The 20,226-nt window shown below is 38.3% G+C and overlaps 1 protein-coding gene across 2 annotated transcripts in view; it reads right to left on the bottom strand.

Annotated features, from left to right (window-relative positions):
* Nucleotides 1-20,225, bottom strand: part of ATXN7 (ataxin 7) — an 86,874-nt gene extending 66,649 nt beyond the window's left edge. Inside the window, exons 1-2 of one of the 2 annotated variants that reach the window (XM_021537251.2) lie at nt 20,084-20,225; nt 1,917-2,009 (exon numbers count right to left, since the gene is read on the bottom strand). The gene's annotated coding sequence lies outside the window, so the exon portion shown is untranslated. Of the gene's footprint in view, nt 1-1,916; nt 19,836-20,083 lie in introns of those variants that run through there. The other variant, XM_085590337.1, reaches the window with a different exon arrangement.
* Nucleotide 20,226: the final 1 nt, after the last annotated feature.

Consider the following 20,226-nt stretch of genomic DNA (forward strand, 5'->3'; position numbering starts at 1 on the left):
CTAAGAGAATTCATTTGAAAGGTCACAGATAGGGACCATAAGATTGCCAGAAACTGGCTAAACTGCTGTGCTCAAAGGGTGGGAATGGCTCAAAATCAAATGGCAATCAGCCACAGAGTTTCTTAGGGATCAATACTGGGCTCATTCCTATCCAATATCATCTGAATGATTGGAATAAACATGTAAGTTTGCAGGTGACCCAAAAACTTGGAAAACAAATAGATCCACCCATAGTGTCCCTTTGTACAGAGATTGTGACATGTTGGAAGACTGAGCCACTTCAAGAGACATATTAAAAAACTGGACAGGGTCCAGCAAAGAGCCAACAAAGTGATTAGAAGATCAGAAGGAAAAATATAAAAAAATTAAAAGGAATTGGGTTGATTCAACCTAAAGAAGAGAAGATTCAGGTGAGATGTAATCAGTCTTCCAATAAATAAAAGATAATTATAGAGAAGATGGAGATAACTCTCTTCACAAGGAACAAGGTGACACGGAAAGAGGCAACAAGCACAAGTTGGTTCTGAAGTTCTGTCCAGATGTAACAACAAAATATTTACTGTGAGGATAATTACATATTGGTACAGACTGCCCAGAGAAATTGTGAACTTTCTCTAGCCAAAAATATTTAATCCTTAGTTTGACCAGGCCTCAGATAACCTGCCTCAAACAGATGATGTCCAGAAGATTGTTCCAATCTAGACTTTCCTAGGATTATATGAAAGCCTAATAGATGTTGTGGCCCTATTCAGTGATGAGGAGCAAGGAAGTAAAAAGAATAAAGCCAGTTTTTGCAACCCAGACACTCTGGGTTCACCAAGACAGCCACCTCTCAGGTAGCTGGAAAATCATTGCTACACGGGAAGCATTTTGCTTTAAAAACTTCAGGTTATTACATCTTTGAATGTGACATATTGCAAGATCCAGACAGTAACAAACATTCCTCACAATTCTTAAGCTCAGGTTAACTCTGCCACTTAAATAACTCTGCAGGCCAGATCCATGCTAGCTGTAATGGCCCTTTCTGCTGCAATCTATTTTAAAATGTATTTAAAGATGATTTGCCCAGCAAATACTGACCAGGCTGCAATAGTCTGGATTCCTCATATCTGTACATAGGAGTGAAGTCTTTTTTTTTTTTTTTTTCATGGAGTTAAGCAAAAATATACAAAATGGTGAAATGCACGTGATGATAAAGAGTAAAGAGTAAGGGAAACAGAGAAAGAAACAGATAATCTTTCAATGAATTAGCAGTACCTGATATAATAATCTGCACTAACAGCCCTTCAGGCAAAATTTCAATTTATTACCATAATTTTCTCTTTTTTCTAGCATTCTGCAATGAACACTAGTAATATAGAATAAGCCCACTGTGTTAGGCAACTGTACAGTCTTATCCCAGATTACAATTCCACTTTCTGAACTTGTAAAACAATAGGACTGATGCAGCTGGTAGGCTATGGCATATGCCAGGGCCTAACAGCCTTTAAATGCTTTAACATATGGAAACATGTAAATAGGAAAAAAAAATTATTCAGAAAATGAAGATTACTTCTTCTAAAATACAAAAACCAAATAAATTTAAAATATTGATTCTACTATATTCCCCATCTGCCACAATTTACTTTTCCAAAACACTTAATTGATTGAAAGATATAATCCAGCTTAGTTTTATCTTTTTAAGTTTGGCAGTTGCATGTCAAGTTGAACTCCTTCTAGGTTGACTGTAACGTCACTTCATTTTCCATGAAACATACAATAAACATCTGCATTTTAAAAAAGTCTTCCCACTGCATCTGATAACAGTTCAGACTTGCTTTGCAACCCTGCTAATATTCTGTTCTCTATGCTTCTCGCATCTAGAGATTGAGAATCTTATGCTTAAGGAAAATATTTGGTTAAGCATGTCACAGTACCTTGAAAGTATGGTGAATCTCTGGGTTGATTTATCAATTGATCTTCATCTGTTCAGATTTTGGAAGCTTTTCCTAACTTGTACCTGATTAATTCTGAAAGAAAAGAACAGAAAAAGAGTACAGCACTGAAACATTTGAAACCTTAACTCCGTTTCCTGGCGATAAATGTATCTATTTAAAAACGAATACGAACCATTTTATCAATTTTACAAACACAGTTTGTGCAATGGATTTCAAACTGAAAGGTAAGCAGGGAGCTGTTATGGTGTGTTCTGTACAGAGCAGCTCTCTAAATGGCAGCCTGACATTACCACAAAGGTATGCATTGGATGAAACCTCTATCTTCAGCCCAGTTACTGCACATCGACTCTCGCTGACCAGGTTCCCGAGCATGTGGCTGTGTCTGTATCACACGCAGGAAATATGACAGTGCTGCATTTTCTGCTCAGGGTTTTTAAAAAATACAACTCCAAGAATAGGGGCTCTCAGGATGCAGCCATTGACAGCTTCACCGCCGTGCCACAGAACATGGAGAGGTAAAAATGATCCTTCGCATAATCCACATCAGGGACTATCACTGCACCTCCAATGAAGAATTTAGAGAAATGTTCTGAATGAGGCCTTCCCACAAACAGGACCTTTATCATCTCAAGCTCAGGTTTTAAGATCCTTTCATTCAATGCTTATAAAATTGTTTATATAAACTAAACTTAATTCCAGTTTGCTTTGGTTTAGCATAAATCAGTGCCAAACCGGTTACAGCTAAACCAAAGCCCTTAAAACTTAGAAAAAAGTTCAACTATTTTTGTGCACAGGTTATATTTAAGATCAGTTAATTGATTTTTACAAGTGCTTTGAAATTAAACTGATTTTTTTTCATCACTAAAAAGCCATGAAGATACATATAAATTAGCCAGCTAGCACTGGGACTGGATGACACTTCAGAGAAAACTAATTTTTTCCCCTCACAGGAATAAAGTCCAGACAAGAGGAATGCAGTCCAAGAGGGTATCAGAGCTGTCCCCCAGTCTGTAGGGCTCTGCTCCAGTGGAAGGTACTGAATGAAGCTTTTCCTGGCTTCTGGATGCTCCTCTGGGAAATGTCTGCCAACTAAGTTTATATCTTTAAAGTCTTTTTATACACTGAGGATAAACCCTTTTTTCCTCTTTTCCTTTAAACTGCAGCAAAGCAGCTGATATTACCTTGACTGAGATCCTCTAGAGATATATTTACTATTTCTAAGATTGACTCTGTTCAGTGACATAGCTTATCCAAAGAACATTCTCACTTTATATTCTAGTTATTGCATAAAATCCAAATTTCTCTTGTTTTCAATGGACAAGACTTGAGGGCAAGTCCAATATTATTTTTTTCTCCCCTCTGCAGGCACTGTTTTACTTTATGCTTAACAGAAGTGATTCTTAGTAAATTTCTACACTGGTAGAAGTCTCAGAAAATGCTTGTTACACATACAAATCTCACTGAATACTACAGTATAAAACTTTCTCTTCAACTCCTGCTGCTGCTAACTAAGAAAATGCAATGCAGTGTTTACCAAAAATCCTTTTTTGTCCGTTAGTAGTTTAGGACAGGAGACTCTGAATTTGTATGGATCATCCCCTTCCCAGAAGATTATTCAATGTTTAGCCTCCAAGTTCCAAGCCCTTTGAGCATACGACCTACCTGCTGTGGAAGTAATTCACTCCTCCATCTCTACCCCATTTTCCTTAGGGGATATGAAAGCTTTGCATGCAAAACACTCTGGTGTAAACTTTTTCACAAAAGGCAAGTTCTGTTGCTTCATGCAAAAATGAAAACAAAAACTATAAAGCAGAAGACATCTCCCAAGACTTACAAATCTAGGAATAGGGTAGTAATGAGAAGACAAGGGTGAAGGAAGGATCAGCAAAAAATTTATTCCTGTATATGAAAGATCAGAGCATACTATGTCACCACCTGTGAATTTTGCTGTAGGGACTACACCTGCAGTTGAATTGGAAAGAAGTTAAAAGAGTAAGTCTCAAAAGAATAAACTGACAGCTTAATAACCCTTTAAAGAGAACTCTTTCTCTGGATAATGGGTGGCAGAGAACAGGAATGATTCTTGTTGAGAATTTACAGCAGGTCAATTACAACCACAACTGTCAGCAGAGAGTAACACAAGGAAGTCAAGGGATGATTGAGAACAAGCCAGGTGGAGCTCTCTCCTTGGTACCCTGGAAAAGGGAGAGCTAGTTGAAAGGTGGAAAAATGACAAAAAAAGCCAAAGCAGCCATCCAGCAAAATGGAAAAAGGCCTGCATTTCCAATCCAGTGAAGCATTATGTCACTCTCATTGCCTGACTATCAAAGAAACTTGGACAAAATTCCTGTTTGATACTTTGAGGAGTTACTGATATGCAAGGCAGGGAAGCACAACCTGGAAGAGCAAGAGCTATATACCCAGTCAAAACTGTATCTACACAGATTACCCATAATATAGGCAGAGTTACAATTACAAATGCATATTATCCATTTAAGGGGAAACACATTTACATGAAAATTGCAATTGCAAATCAACTCATTAAAATACAGAAAATGGAAATGTATGTGATAGAGCATCCCTAACTTTTGAAAGCATCAAAACTTAATGCCTCAGCTATCCAAGGTCCTTTAACTCTGTCTCTTTTCAGGTGCCAGAAATATGCACCAAAGAATGTACCTAAATTTTAGAACACTACATATTCAAATTTAATATAGAACACCAAGGCTGTATTTATATAAACAAAGATGTGGACATGCAGGGTGTAATCACACCCAGCTGTGAGTCTGGGGATAACCTCAGGAGATGTCACTGTGCCCCTCGGAGAGGCAGGAGCAGGAGTGGGGCAGCACCAGGCCAAGGGCTGCTCCTATGGCCAGCTGGCAACTCAAGGGCAAAGCCCAGCAGCTCCCAGGCTAATAATCCTGGCTGTGCTGGAGACTGACTCTGAACCCACCAACTGCACAATCTCAGGGGTCAAAGATGGCATCAGAACCACCAGTTGCATAATTGGCCCTGCTGGTCTCTCCAGGAGACACAATTCTTCACATCTTCACAGGCTGAAAAATAAGTGCCAGCTCCATTCAGAGATTAAATACCAAACTTCTGTAAATACCAATTACAAAATTACAGCTTCTCAAGATTTCACGTATTTCCTATGTATACCAATAGCAAGTGTTTCCCAGAATTACCAAAATATTTACTATTATTCTGTGCAAACACAGATGCAACAGAATATTTGGTGTAAAGTATAATAATGAAATAAGTTATTCTGAAATTATTTAAAAAATAGGTATCTTAATTAATAACTAAAAGGATCAAACTTTAATAACTAATCTTTTAGTTACTACATAACTAATACCTTAATCAATGGAGAAGCAATAACACCTTTTGGATAATTGACAAAAATTGCAAAATTATTATGCACAGCAAAGTGCACTTGATGGGTCTTAATTTTGACTACTGTAATTTTCCTTTGTCTAATGACAATAGGCAAAGACCAGCTTTCATTATCTTCCTCAACAAATCATGTCATCACTGATTTTATCTTGCAACAATTTCTTTTAACTTAGAAGTCTTCTTCAGCAGCAAGATTAATAAAGTCATAAGAACCCTTTGCATATTCCACTTCAACAATTTAAGTAAAACCATACAAAGCATTGAACAGAAAAGTAAAAAACATACCTCATTTAAGAAATAATGCAAGATTTTCTATAAGCAAGTATTTTGTCCTATATTTCAAAACATCCACATCTTGCAGCATCATTTATACCACTATTTATTTCAAAGTTCAACCCTAAAACACATTATCTTATTGCAGCAAACTAAGATATATATAGACAGTTGAAATTATATTTATAAATTTCTTTTAAAATTGTATTTATGTCTGTGGAGAAGAAAAAATATGTCCTGCATTTTAAACCACAGGAATATTTCATACCAATTACAACTTGTATTACATCAGAAACACAAACAATGAAAGCCTGGTAGCTAGCAGTGAGACACTGGACATCAGCATTTTCCATTTTTAAAATTAAAAAAAAACCTGATTGGCTCAGTTAAAAGGGTGCATGAAGTAAAATAATAATGAAGTAAAAAATGAAGAAGAATATACAAACATATAATATAAACATACTTTTCAAGACAGAAAGGCACAGCTAATCAAGACAATTGAGAGTACATGAATAATAGGATTTGCAAAATTTATTACCAAGCTTCTCTGTTAAAGGTAACATTATTCAAATGACACCGTCACAGTTATTGCAGATTAAGGATTTCAAATTAGCTCCTGGTGTATATCATTATTTTGAGTAGCTGCATTTTATCTGTCTAATTTTAAATTACTGCAAGCAGATGAAAGTCATCCTAAAATCTGACTCATAATTCAGGTACCATACCACTAACCTTAACAGAGATGCAGGTTCCTACACAGGTACAACACTATTCCCAATGTAAACAAAGGACACTGGCATGCACCCCAGGCTAAGGATGTCAGCATTTTTCAAACACCTTTCTGACTGTTCCATTTTATGGTGATGCAATATGACCTACATTTTCAACGGCCAAAGAGAGACAGAGAGATAGAAAGGGAGGAGATAGAGAAAATAAAGACAGACAGACCTTTGCTGTCCTTATCCTCTACCAACTACAGCTTTAACTGCCCCTCATGGGGGTAGTAATGGGCAAGAATAAAAGCAGAATAACCTTATCACAAATTCTGAATGAGAAGCTGAAAGATAGGCAAGTGTAAGAAACAGCAAGGTTTTTTTTCCTACAATCCTGTGAACAAGTACATAGTGACACCCTCAATAGGAAAGAACAGTAGAATCAATAATCTTATAATCAATTGCCAGAACAAAGCTGTCTGCAATACAGATGCATATTTTACTACCTTGTATTTCCTTTCATGTTCCTACCACTTCATTTCTACGTATTCCCTTAAGATGTTCAAACAAAACACAAAATAATCCACATCATTATCATCATTTTTACAGACAGAGGAATTGAGGAAGGAGTGCTTTGCCTACAGTTACATACTAGGCCTAAGGCAGGCCTGGGAACACAAAGCATCACTCTTCATTATCTCTGTCCTCTGCAATCTATTAGGGACTGTGATACCTGTCACCCTAATATATAATCTTGTCATAATACCAGGATTATCTCTACCTTGTATTTCTTACTCATGAACTTCACACAGAAATCTGTACTAAATTATTATTAATAATCCTAACTCTCAGAAAGCTTTCCCTCACAGATGATGGCCCATATTTCTCAAATTGACCCTGGGAATGCACTTGACTGAGCTGTCAAACTCAGCTCTGCAAAAGTTAATGGTCTTTTTCGTTATAAACATGTGAAAATATAGAACTAATTAAATCTTTGGGTGTTTTTTTTTTGTGGTTTGGGTTTTTTATTATTCTGCAGCTAAAGCACCTTTCTTTTCAAAAATCTGTAGTTTTCCACAGTTAAAACAAGTATTTAATAAATTAAAAGCTTGTTGCTAGGTTTGTATAAAGCAAAAATCAAGATATTTTGGTTTTTGGTTATTCTTCTTAAGGCAAAAATATCCTGCAGAATATCTGCAAAGCATTTAGAGCTGGTAGTTAATACGATATGCAAAATAATAGTAAGTATTTTATTTATCTTTAAAACTGAAAGCCAAAACATGAACTTAAGTATATCTCTGTACATCCAGAATTACTTCAGATCTTTCCAAAGAGATTCTTGGGATTTGCACATAGATAAACAAGACTGTTATCTGGCATGGTACTTGAAACCAGAGATCAATAAAATGTATAGACTAACCCTGGGTTTGAACCGTGATTTTATGATAACAGCAGCTTTCTTATCAAGCAGCATTCATCTCATGAAGTGCAATCAGCCCTACACAGCAAGGGGCGAGAAACTGTTGCTCTTTTGCTTGAGTGCTGCTGCCTTTTCCAACAGCAACTTTTTATCTAGATGTTTAGCAGAGAGGACTTAGGGAGGCAACCAGCACCTACACCAAGAGTGAGAAAAAAACCCCCTTAAAGCCCATCCTACTTTATAGAGAAGAGACACGGTGGAGAATCAAGAGACAGGCAGCTAACAAATATGAAGGAAGGGAAATACCTGTCTAATGATGGAAAAAAGCTTGGAAATTGAGAAAGGATGGACACTGCAAAGGGAAGATGGGGATGCAGGACATAGGGTGGAAGACACAAGGACTTATGTAAAAAAGAGAATTATTTCTCCTTCAACACTTGCCCATAAGAGTGTGGGGAAGTCCTCACTCAAATGAAATTACAATCACACATTTCTCCACTCCTATTATCCCTGACTGTACTTTGGTCAGTCTGTGTTTCTCTTTGAAACTGAATTTAGTGAAAAACTGGTATTTCTTCCATTATAAACAAACTTGTCTGTTAATCTAGGACAGGAGTCATGCTGATATAAAAGAAATCTCCTCCATATTGTCAGCATTACTAAAGCTCTCCTTTGTGAATATTTCACTTCAATATTTCCTGTCCTTTTTTGCCCTTTTTTTTTTGTTTTGTTTTCCTTTCTTCACGGTATCTCTGCCGCAGTTCAGAAGGGAAAGAAGCAGAGTGGCACTTTTAATGCTGTCCAACACCATAAAAATTTCATCTGGAGAAGCCAAACTGTGCAGGCAGCAAGCCCAGCATCCATCCCAGAATGACTCTTCCCTTTGCCTACCAGTGACTGCCACCTAGAGCCAGAGTGCACCAAGCAGGACAGAAATGTTACAGCAACAACAAAAGTGTGAGCCCCAGCCAAAAGAAAAAAACAAACCAAGAACTCACACTCTAGAAAGTTACAACCAGCTGAAAAGATTAAATTAGTTAGGTTTCTCTTCTTAACATACCTTCTGAATAGCAAGCATTTGGCCCATATCTCCCTGTTTTTCTCTGAAAACTGTTATTTTGTTATACATATTTAAGTCACATATGTGGGAAAATATATATAAAATAGCACTATACTGCTTTTCAATCCTGTTTCAGTTTGTTTGCTAAGAAATGTGCTGGGCCACGCTAGGAAACTGAGTACAGAATCTCATCATTATCTGAAGATGCAACAGTGACATTTCAAACACTACGTGTGTAAAAATGCTGACAAGGCTTCAACATTCATGACATCAGTGATATTAATAAGACAAGAAATGTCTTTTTAGTGGCATGAAAGTTAATTTAAAAACCCTAATATTTACATTTTAAGAAATACTCATACTGACCCAAATATACCAGTGGCTTAAATGTCTACAAAAGCCCACCCAAGCAAACAGCACTTCTGATACACTGTAAGCTTAACACATATTTATAAACTGTATTAATTCATAGCTGCTTATTATACTGTATAAAATCATATCTTTTTCTAACTACTACTTATGTAACTATTAATAAGGTGCCTAATTCTCAAGCATTAGTCAAACAACCACTAGATACTCTTTAACAGAATAAAAGGAAAGATTTTTTTGTTATAATTTACCTGGAGAATATAATAATTTGCATTTTAAAATATTCCCAGTAGCAGTTCCCTTCTCTGCAAACTATACACTGCTGCAAAGCCAAAGCTGTATGAGTGTTAGCATATTCTTTAGCTATTAAAATAATTTATTAGCTATGACTAATAATGCCTTGTGAAGAAATCAGTTCTCCAGTTTCCTCACTCTGCTGCTCATGGACAGGCAGACTTGTAACAGAGCATTAGAAAAACAGGATTTCTTCTCACATTTATCAAATCATTCCATTAGATACACAACCTCCAGGTTCCACAGTACCCCTCCTTTTACTGCTAGTCCCACTAAGAAATTAATTTTTCCCAAGGGGATACATGTTCACAGATAAAATGAAATTAAATGGAATTAAAAATCTCACTGTGGAACATGGCTACCTACCATATGAACTAAATGTCAAGCTGTAGTAACTGAAATCAACAGTTTGAATGCAGCCAGCTGGAAAAATTGCTCATTCTGATCCACACTCAGGACATGCTTTCCCTCACAAGGAACTCCATGAATCCCCATCACTTTCCCAGGCAGAATAACAATTGTGCAACTGGCCTAGATGCAACACTGCAGCAGAGAAGAATATTTAAACAGAAGGATGACAGGGACTCACTGTAGAATTGTCCTGGAGGATGACATGAAAGAAGCACTGCCAAAAAACAAAAACCCAAACCCACTGAAAAACACAACCTTTCCTTGGCAATTATCACAGATACAACAAATTCCACTTGAAATAGAACTGATTAACAGATTACAGTGCTGGAGAATAGCTTTCAGCACAATCCTGTTAAAATGTGCCCACTTAGAGATCTGTTAACCAAAGGAGAGCTAGAAGGAACCTCCAAAGGTCAGCCAGTCCATCCCTCAGCCCCAAGGCATGATAACTAAGGTACCTGGTGGGAACAATATAAGTAATCAAACTTGTTCTTAAAGACCTGGGGCAATTGATAAACCATTGTCCCATGGGTGATTATTCCAGCCTTTCAATACTTCCACTAGAGAACAGTGTTTGTCCATGATCAATCTTCATTGCTTGAATGTGACCTATTTATTTCTCCACCTGCCACAAGCCCCCTGCTTTGCAATGCCCTTCAACAGATCTGTGTTCTCACCCTCTGAGTCCCCTCTTTTGCACTGTAAGGAATTGCATTCTTGTGGCAGACACACATTGTTTATGCATCGTGGTTGTTTAAATCTTCAAGCAACTGCACTGGCATCTCCACATCACCCCTTTCCTAATTTCATTCAATACAGACCTGATGTCCTCCATGTGTGCAGTTAATGAATACTTTATTTCAAAACTAAAGCAGATCAAGCAGACTTATTTTTACAAACTCAGGATCCTTAATATTATACAGATTTACTTTGTTGTTTTTTTTTTGTCTAAGGAAGTTTAGGAAGCTCAGCTAGAACACAGCATGCACCTCTATGCAGTGATTTACATGTAAGTAAAACAAATAAAAGCATAGATAATATTCTTATAACTTTAAAAATTCAAGCCCTGTTCATGAGTTAATAAAATGTCACTATTATTGTGTGAGCACAAATATAAAAAAGAGGTTGGCGCAATTGCCCTGCAAAAAAACCATGCAGGTTCCCACTGGTATCAGAGATGGTGCTCAAAGAAAAGCTATGAAAAACCAGAAATAGAAAAATACTCATCAAATGGCAAGAAAAATAAAAAGTCATAAATTGACTGGAAAGCTTCAAAGTAAATCTTCACAAAATATGACCACATGAAGGTGAGGTTTTTCTTTTATATATCCTCCAGTACTATATTTATCTGTGTAAAGTCTCAATAGTTATGCTTTCTCTTTCTGAAACATTTATTTTTCTAAGGCAAATATCACTCTTAAGCTTTAAATTCTCTGATAACAACAGACAACTGTATCTCATATCAACATGGCACTCGATGAGACACTTGTTTGGGAAGATCTTCGACTCGACATCAGAGATCATGGAATTTCCAATTACTCTTTCCTCAACCAAAAGGATAATGGAGCATAGCCAAGTCTGGGCCCTGCTGACAACTGGATTAGCACAAACCATTCTTTAACTGCACTCACACATAGTTAAGGTGATATTTTCCTATTTCTTTGTAAAGAAAAAAAAAATTACATTTTTTTGTGAATTGCTTATATTTCTTAACCACAACACTCGGTGCTGTACCCTACCCACATCTCCCAGAAGGTGCCTTGTGCTAGGGCTGCCTGTTACCTGTTTTTCCCCAAACCACGACAGTTATTGCAGCTGCTTAAAAGACATCACCTGCACATAAGCCAGCAGAAAACAACTGCTTTTTCAAAGACAACTTAACTTTTAGAGGCCTTTGCAACACATAGCATCCATCTCAAAAAAGGACACAGAACAGCAATTTCACTAAGAGCTATTAGCAGAAAGAGAAGAAAATGTAGGTTGCAAAATGGCTGTCTCAGAGTTGAAACTCTCTGTGCCAAATTTAGTAAGCCAATCCTAGAAAGACTGAGAGGCAATTACAAATTAAGATTCGATAAGAACAATCCAGTCATTGGGAAATTTGTTACCTCTATTATCATCATAAGTCTACGCTAACATTTCAGAAGATGAGTAAGGTTCAAAATCCCTTCAAGGGCTTGCAAGACCAGGAGAGACTTCTCTAAATATTTGAAAACAAGAGCTCTTGAACTATTTCCTTCCATTTGTTTGATGACATGACTACAGTTACAGTCAGTCACTCTTGTGCCAGCCTTTCACATAACAACAGGACAGAAAAGCTCCACCAGAAAATCAGACAATAAACATCCTCCTAGTCCAATCAGACAAAGTGCCTGCAGCTCAAGTACAATTTCGATACTTCCAAAATTAAAATTTCAAACTAATAACAATTATTTTAAAATCTTGTATGTTTCATTTTAATATACATGTGCACTATTTTATTTCAGGATATGTTACTGTTCAACACCATCCTAACTTTATATATATACTCACACACACACACACCAAAAACCACAAGCAGTTTTCAAAAATGAAAAAGCCCCAAACCACCAACTCATAACTGCCAAAGTGACACTGGAATGAAACTGAAGTGAAAATATTCAACATGAGCCACAAAATCACAGGTGCATACTTATTAATAGCATGGCTTTGTTTTACTCTGATCTCCTACAATACAATCTTTATTGAACTAAGTTATAAAATCCAATTTATCTCCCTTGCCTGTTTTATTAGTTCAATTTTTTCTACGTATAATCAAAATTTAATTTTTATTAGAATAAAAGCAAAAGGCAGAGGATCAAAAAGAACTCATGATTTTCAAGCATTATGCACTAATGTTTTGCAAAAAAAGAAACCTCAACAAGCGAATCTGAATGCTTATTTATAAAACATAAGAAAAAGTTACCTTGTAATCTGTGAAATAAAACATTGCAAAAATAGACACATTGTTACCTAGTTTCATAGCCACTACTAGGAGAAATGGGCTTGGCACATGTTTTTGGCACACATATAGCCACTTCCATATCGCAACTAAAAATGTACATGTATGTATACACACATATGGATACACACATACTTTACAGATAATGTATTTTGTGTCCAATTCCTCTATTCCCTGATGCTTGACATTAGCTCGTCTGTTTACTTTTTGTAACTCAACCAAACACTCCATGAAGCAGATTATTTTATTCCACAATTTATTGGGGTTTTTTTCCCCCTGTTCCTTGTATTTTTCAAGTTCAAATTCTATCCTTGATGGAAATAAAGTATAAAAATCACCAGGGAGGCACTCGTACATCTTTGAATAGAATCTGACCTGCAATTCAAAAATTATCTTGATTGTTCTTTTCTTGCACTTCTGAAATTACTGGTTTGCTTTTATGAATTACTCCCTGAAACACCTTAGTCCTCAGTCACTGAATATCTTTTGTGTTGGGTTTCACTGCTGTGTTCAGTCTATCATTCTGACAGCAACACCACCTCGTACTAGTCAACAGTCTGGTGATTACAAAATTCACTCTGATGGAAAGAATTACGGGCATTAATCCCCTCAGGAAGGAGGATAGCTGGGTTGAAGTCTCCCACACATGTGGTGAGCGGTCCAGCACATAACAGCTCTGCTAATGATGAAAAGGGAACCAGAACCACCACCACCTCCTGGGTTTTGAAAGCAAAGATTGACCTCTGCTCCCTTTTTGAAAGAAAGGGCTTATGATCCTAATTTCAAGAGAGCATGAATCCAAAATGCTCCCTGGAGAAAGGTGCTTAGCCCTGGCAAGAGGCAGGATTTAAGCACATTTGTACTTCAGCTACTGCATAGAAAATGTGCAGATTCATCATCTCCTTCAAGCCTTTCTGGCTGGTATAATTTTAACAAAACACCAACAAATACTAAAAAATTTGGCTCCCCGACCTTCATGGAAACATGACTCAACTGGTCTCAGCCAGACCAGCCCTCCCTTTTTGACCAGCTTGAGCCACAAACTGCATCTGCCCCTTCTGGGTCTGACAGTTGCTGCTGGAAATGCCCAGTTATCCTCTCATCACATTTCTCTTGAAATATTTGTTTAAACCATCTGTTTAGGCAGCATTTGAAGCAAGTTTAGAAGCTACATTTGGCACACCAGAAAAGGAAAGTGCAGAAAATATACCATCTTCTTAAGGCCACAACTTCACTTTGGGGTTCACTGTTTCCAGTCCTTATTGGTAGGCTAACAAAGTTCAGTGTTTTCACAGGATCATGGAATCACAGAACCACAGAATATTATAAGCTGGAAAAACCCATAAGGATCATTGAACCCCAACTCCTGGTCCTGTTCAGGACACCCTAACAATTCCCCCTCTGCCTGAGAGCATTGTCCAAATACTCCTTGAGCCCTGGCAGGTTTGGGGCCATGACCATTCCCTGAGGAGCCTGTTCCAGTGCCCAGCCAGTGCCACATGTACTTCATTCAACATTTTACAAATGAAAACCTGAACAGGCATCACCCAAGCATGGAATCATGCCCTCAATTATTTCTATTCCCTTGCTCAGGCTTGTACCTCAGAAATCTGGGGTGAAAACGTGTGTCAGTGTATCATGTTCAATGGACACGGTAAATTTTAGTTGTGCTTGAACATTACCCACTAGCAGAGTTTCTCTATTACAAGAAAATAAAACATGAAATAATTCAAAGCAAAATATAAACTCAATTTAAAACAAGAAACAGATGTTTATCAATAGACATGATACTCTTTCCCCATCTCCTGAAACAGAAGCCTTTCTTTCAACATCTCTCCATGATGTGGCCAAGCTCAAAGCCTTGTAAAATTTCTATGTTTTCTTTTACAGTTTGGGACCGCTTTTAAAAAATAAAGAAAACAAACTTAACCAAGCAATTTTTTTTAAACTTCAAAAAGCTGACTCAGAAGCTGTGCAATAGCTCTGATTCAGCTTTCTTAGCTGAGTCAAAGCATCTGGCCACGTGATTCAGAAAACACCGCTCTGAAGTCGGGCAAGAGCTCTTTCCAAAGGAGGAAATGCCTGGTTTCCCTTGGAAGCGTTGTGCAAAATTTCCTCGGTAGCACTAACAGTTACTTATTTAAACTTGATACAAGTAAATATGATATTCACAGCTCTCTAATTGTTCATCCAATGTTTCAAACCACAGTTAAATAAAAATATTTACCATTTGGCCCAATGCCAGCGAAGACAAATTCTTCTAAGTCAGTGGTAAAACCTCATTAAACATCCACCTCTTCCTCCGAAAACCCTGGCACAACACTGATCACTACCACTGCCATGAACTGAAGGACGGAGGAAGGAAAAAACAAAAATATGCTCTCTTTCCTTAATAAAATAAAATTAAGTCACCCTGAAAACATCCTACCAACAAATTAAGAGCATGCTAGATAACTGCCTAATCCTGTCAAAAAACCTCCAAAATAACGTCTGCTTTCTTACAAAACACATTGAAACAGAATCACAGAACAGCATGAAATGCCATACCAAAATTACCTGAGTCACTTTAAATCACAGAATGCAGACATCATGTGGGATCTCTGAGCCATTGCACAGGCAGTCGACAGTGTTAATGATTTTCAGATTAAAAGAAAATTCTAACCAGCTAATCTGTTCTTGCAGCAGCTTCATGACACAGAGTTTCTCAAGACACCTGTTAAAACACCTTGACTTTCTTGTTAAGTGGGAATCTACCAAGCCCCTGGGAGTAGGAATCATGACCCACAGTGCCACTCCTGCTAATCCCACTCTAACAGAGCCCCTTTTGGCACACACACAGGGCACACTTCCCTTTGCATCTCTGCACCTAAAAGCTCTGGCTTCTATACTCAATACCTACACATCCAATATAATGAAATTCCAAGCTGAGTTTGACAAGCTTTAATAAATTAGTCACAGATCATCCTAAAATGTGCAATAATTGATCCTCAAGCTTCATAAATATTCAGTAGGATCTGGATATGAAATTTGGAAAGCTGTTACATAATTCCTGTGAAGATAGCTGAAAGAGGACAATATCAGAATGCCACCTGTGTCATTAAGATTAACTAAGACACAGAGCCCTTACTTAGGAAAAAAAAATTCAAAGGACCATGAAGCACTATTTTTTTTTTTAATTTTATGACTAAAATAAGCTTTTCTCCCTTCAGGAGAAAAATAGTAGTGATAAAATGTCTTTCTAATGAACAAAATATTTCCAGGACTAATATTTTGCAAGATGCTTCCATCAAAACTTCAGAAATTTTACAGGCTTCTTTCAGTTACAAAATAAAAAATAACAAATAAAACCAATACTGTAGACCACTACTTGTGATTAAACTATTATCTGATAGGAGCCTGGTATTTAAAGTATGAGATTAACAGCACATTTAATCAATCTTGGTAACACAGGCAGAATACAGCAAAATTGACTGCTGTTTAGATAATAAAATGTTGCATTTTAGAATTATTGGTACTATCACTACAGTCACAAGTATTTTCACCCTCCCTTCTTCCATTCTGCTGTAATTCTATGAAAATGGGCTGGCTCTGCAGAAAGACAAGGGTCCATGTCAGGAAAGCTTTTTACAAGGCTGAGAATCACTCGCTACTTTTTATACCTCAATCACTGGGTTGAAAGATTTCAGGTTTATCTGCCAAGAGTGACTATTTTAATATCTGCAGAATTAGACAGCCAGTGTCTTAGAATTTTTACAGAACAAGATGACAAGCTCTTGGAACACTGATGCTAATTTTCAGTAAATGCTGAGGCTACAGAAGACTGCAAAGATAATAAAACTCTAACAATTTCAAATGAGAAAAACAGCCTGATAGGTTAGCTTGTTATCCATCTTGCACAGAATCCCGGTATATTATCAACAGAAAGATAAAGGATGGTGGTAAAAAGTAATGCTAAACATAGGCTTACAGAAAATAGGTCTCACTAAATAAATTTGGTATGGCTTTCTGACAAGAATATAGGTTGGACTGGATAAAAATACCCTGCAGTTTCTGACCTACTATACTTAGATCTCTTTAAGATTTAGTGTTACACAGAAGTCTGATTTAGAAGTTAGTCAACATGAAGAAAACCTGGACTCTAAAACCACCTCATAAATTATTAGGGAGGCAAAAGAAAAATATTTTTAATCCACCTTGTCAATAGTTAAAGCTGTTTTCTTAGCTCTTAAAAATCATAGTTCATTATAGGCTGGAATACTATAAAAAGCTTCTTCCCCTTTAACTTTTTGTGTGGTTGGGAAAAAAAATCATATACACACACAGTTAAAGAAAAAGGGAGGAGGTATACAGTCACTTTAAACTTTTGCTCTCATAGATTGTTTCTCAGGAAAGAAAACTTCAGCATTAACAGATTTCCTCAATAAAAAAAAAAAACATCAGTGCACTTAAAAGCCATATTTTCAGGAACAAAAAAAAAGTATACTTATGAAAAAATCAAAGCCAGTTCCACACACGTGTAACATCTTGCAGTACTAAACTTACCTAGGTTATACTTCTTGCATCCAGAATCACCTGGAAACATTACAGAGGATTATTTAACACTTTTGACAAGGACAGATGTGCAACAAATTATTATGTATAAGCTGATCCAGGGTCTTACCATATGGCACACATAAAAGAATTCAAGGAAAGAGGGAAAATTGTGTGACATTTTAGCTTGGTTGAAAGCACACACAGGTACTTATTCCAAAAGAGCTGGCACAAAGTCAGGTGCTGTCCCCCGTGCAAGAATTTTTTCCTATTGTGTGAATCTCCACTACTGATGCTTTAGGGAAGGTTCAGTTGAAGGATTATATAAAAGACTGTGGCTGATAGAATCTGCCCAGAGTACCCAAAGTGGTGAGGTACAGATAAATAAGAATAAGTTAACCCAGTTTTAGAGATCTACACCATACATCACACTGAATTGATGGCAAAGGCATGGCTGTATACAGTCCAATGCAACACCCTCCACACGCAAGAACAAAGGTTGTTTCACATTTACAAGAAGAGGAATTCTACTTGGAAAACAGAAACTTGCAAAACAGAAACTCCTAAGACACAGTGAATTCTCAAATGCATACAGGAACCCAGCAAGCTGGACCTGGCTTCCCAATCAAAAACATCCCATGGATACTTAATATGTCAAAATAGAGCAAGAGAGAGAACAAACAGGCTGTTGCATCAATACCTAGCCGTAGTGAGATTCTTGATGATGTATTTACCAAGTTCTACTTCCATTCTAAAGGAGAAAAGTTAATGAACATTGATGATGCCTGAAAGCCCTGTCTTAAAAAGAAAAATAATGGCTTTGTTCTCAAAATTGTTCTTATGAGCTTAAGACCTGGAATAAAAAAAATCATAGAAGCTCGTAATTAGTAACACATACGAAGAATGGAACAAAAGGCATTAAATGTTATTAACTAGTCATATGTACTGCTGTATTCTAAATTGATTACTCAAGGACTATCTATTTGTCATTCTGGAGAGCTTAACAAGACCATCTGACCAAGAATGGAATGATGAACAAAGAGTGAGAAAAGATTGTATTGGATTAAATGACAGAAAATCACAGAGAAGTTTTGAGATGGTTAAATAAATAATTGTGTATTTTCACCCACAATAGTCTTCTGTTCTGACCAACTTCCCTCTGTGATAAAAAACAAAAGGGCTCAGGAAATGGAAAGAGCTCAGAGAGGTGTAAAAAAATATTAAGTCTTGATTAAACTGGATGTTTCAAAATGCTTAAGACTTGCAAAAGGAAATAAGTGGATAAAGAGAGAAAGGCAGGAACTGTACAAAATTTGCATAGAGAACTTCAGCTAGGTCTTCTTCTCACCCTTTGGCAAAATACTAGGCTGTACCATAGTGATCAAAGCCTTAAGAAAAACGAAGTTTTAAGTCAAACCAACAAATGGCAACATATCAGAGTTCATAGAAGTGAACACCTTCAGTACAGCTTACATACTTCATGAATGCATGGCCCATTCTTTGGCCCAACTTGGGTAACTGGGTAGATCGTTAGGTTTTCATATACAATTATATCACTCACCAATCACATAAGAGTACATAAAAACTTCAAGAACAGTTATCCAAGTTTCCTATGTTGGAAACGCTTTATTCCTAAAAGTTCTGGTGGGAGTTTTAATGACCGCTCCCAGTAATGCTCCCCTAATAGAACCTTCCAAAGGGCCTGATCAGTTGCCCGTTGAAGACAAAGGACTGACTTGAAACAATCTAGAAATCCGTGAAGAGCTGTTAAATGCCTCTATCAAGAACAAGAAAGAGCCTCTTAACCTCTCAGAGGTCTAAAACCAGGAACTAACAGATGATAGCACATATTAACTTTGTTCTTTTCTCACTCTAATTTTCCCCACCATCCTAAAACTGTCAATGGATAGTGTCCAGCAGAACAAGACAGCTGGCCACTTAACTGTTCAAACCAAAATTAAGAGGGAATAGAAAGGTGTCGGGTTCTGGTAAGCCTCATCTACTGTGATATACACTACAGTAACATTACCAGCACTGTGCAAGCATCCAAGCCTATGGACCAAAAGCCTTAAACTCAATACATGGTAACACCTTAATATATCTTTTCTCCAGACGCCTCTAGCAACGTTTTCCAGCACCAGCTTAGTTTGCCAGGACAGGAAGAAACAGCTATTTTTCCTATCTGCTGATCATAGCCAAACTCACCAGGAAACATCAGAACAATTTTTGGCCCTGCTGCATGTCCTGACACCTGTGCCATGGGCACGTCCTCCACACCGTCACCAGCGAAAAGGCACCGAGGAGCCATCGCTCCCGCTGCCTCCAGCCACCGGGGCTGGCCAGGCAGCACAGGGGATCCACCACCCTCACAGTGCCATCTCAACGACACCGTGACAGCACCATCCACCGCCACCACGGCGGGCCCGTCCGCCGCTCCCGCGTGCCGCCGCCGCCGGTGGGACCGTGCGGAGCCCTGCGCGGGGAGCTCGGGAGCAGCGGGGCGCTGGGCAGGACACCCCGAGCCGGGAGCGCAGGCGAGGCGGCCCCGACCCCGGCGGCCTCGATGGCGCGGGACCATGTGCCGGGGGCATGGCGGGGCGGCCGGGCGGGGGGCGGCGGGGCCGGTGCGGGTGGCGGGGGCGGGGAGGTGGAGCCTGGCTGCGGGACCGCCGCTTCCCTCCCCCGTGGGGCGCTCACCTGGCGGGGCCGCCCCTCGCCAGGGGGCCGGTTCCACGCGGGGCGCGGGGCTCGCCCGCCCGCCCTCCCCGGGCCGCGCGTCCGCCGCCCGCCGGCTCAGGCCCCAGCAGCCGCCGCCTCCCCCTCCATGGCCGCCGCTCTCG

Source organism: Lonchura striata, chromosome 12 (assembly GCF_050655825.1).
Source record: "Lonchura striata isolate lonStrDom1 chromosome 12, ASM5065582v1, whole genome shotgun sequence".
NCBI classification, from domain to species: domain Eukaryota; kingdom Metazoa; phylum Chordata; class Aves; order Passeriformes; family Estrildidae; genus Lonchura; species Lonchura striata.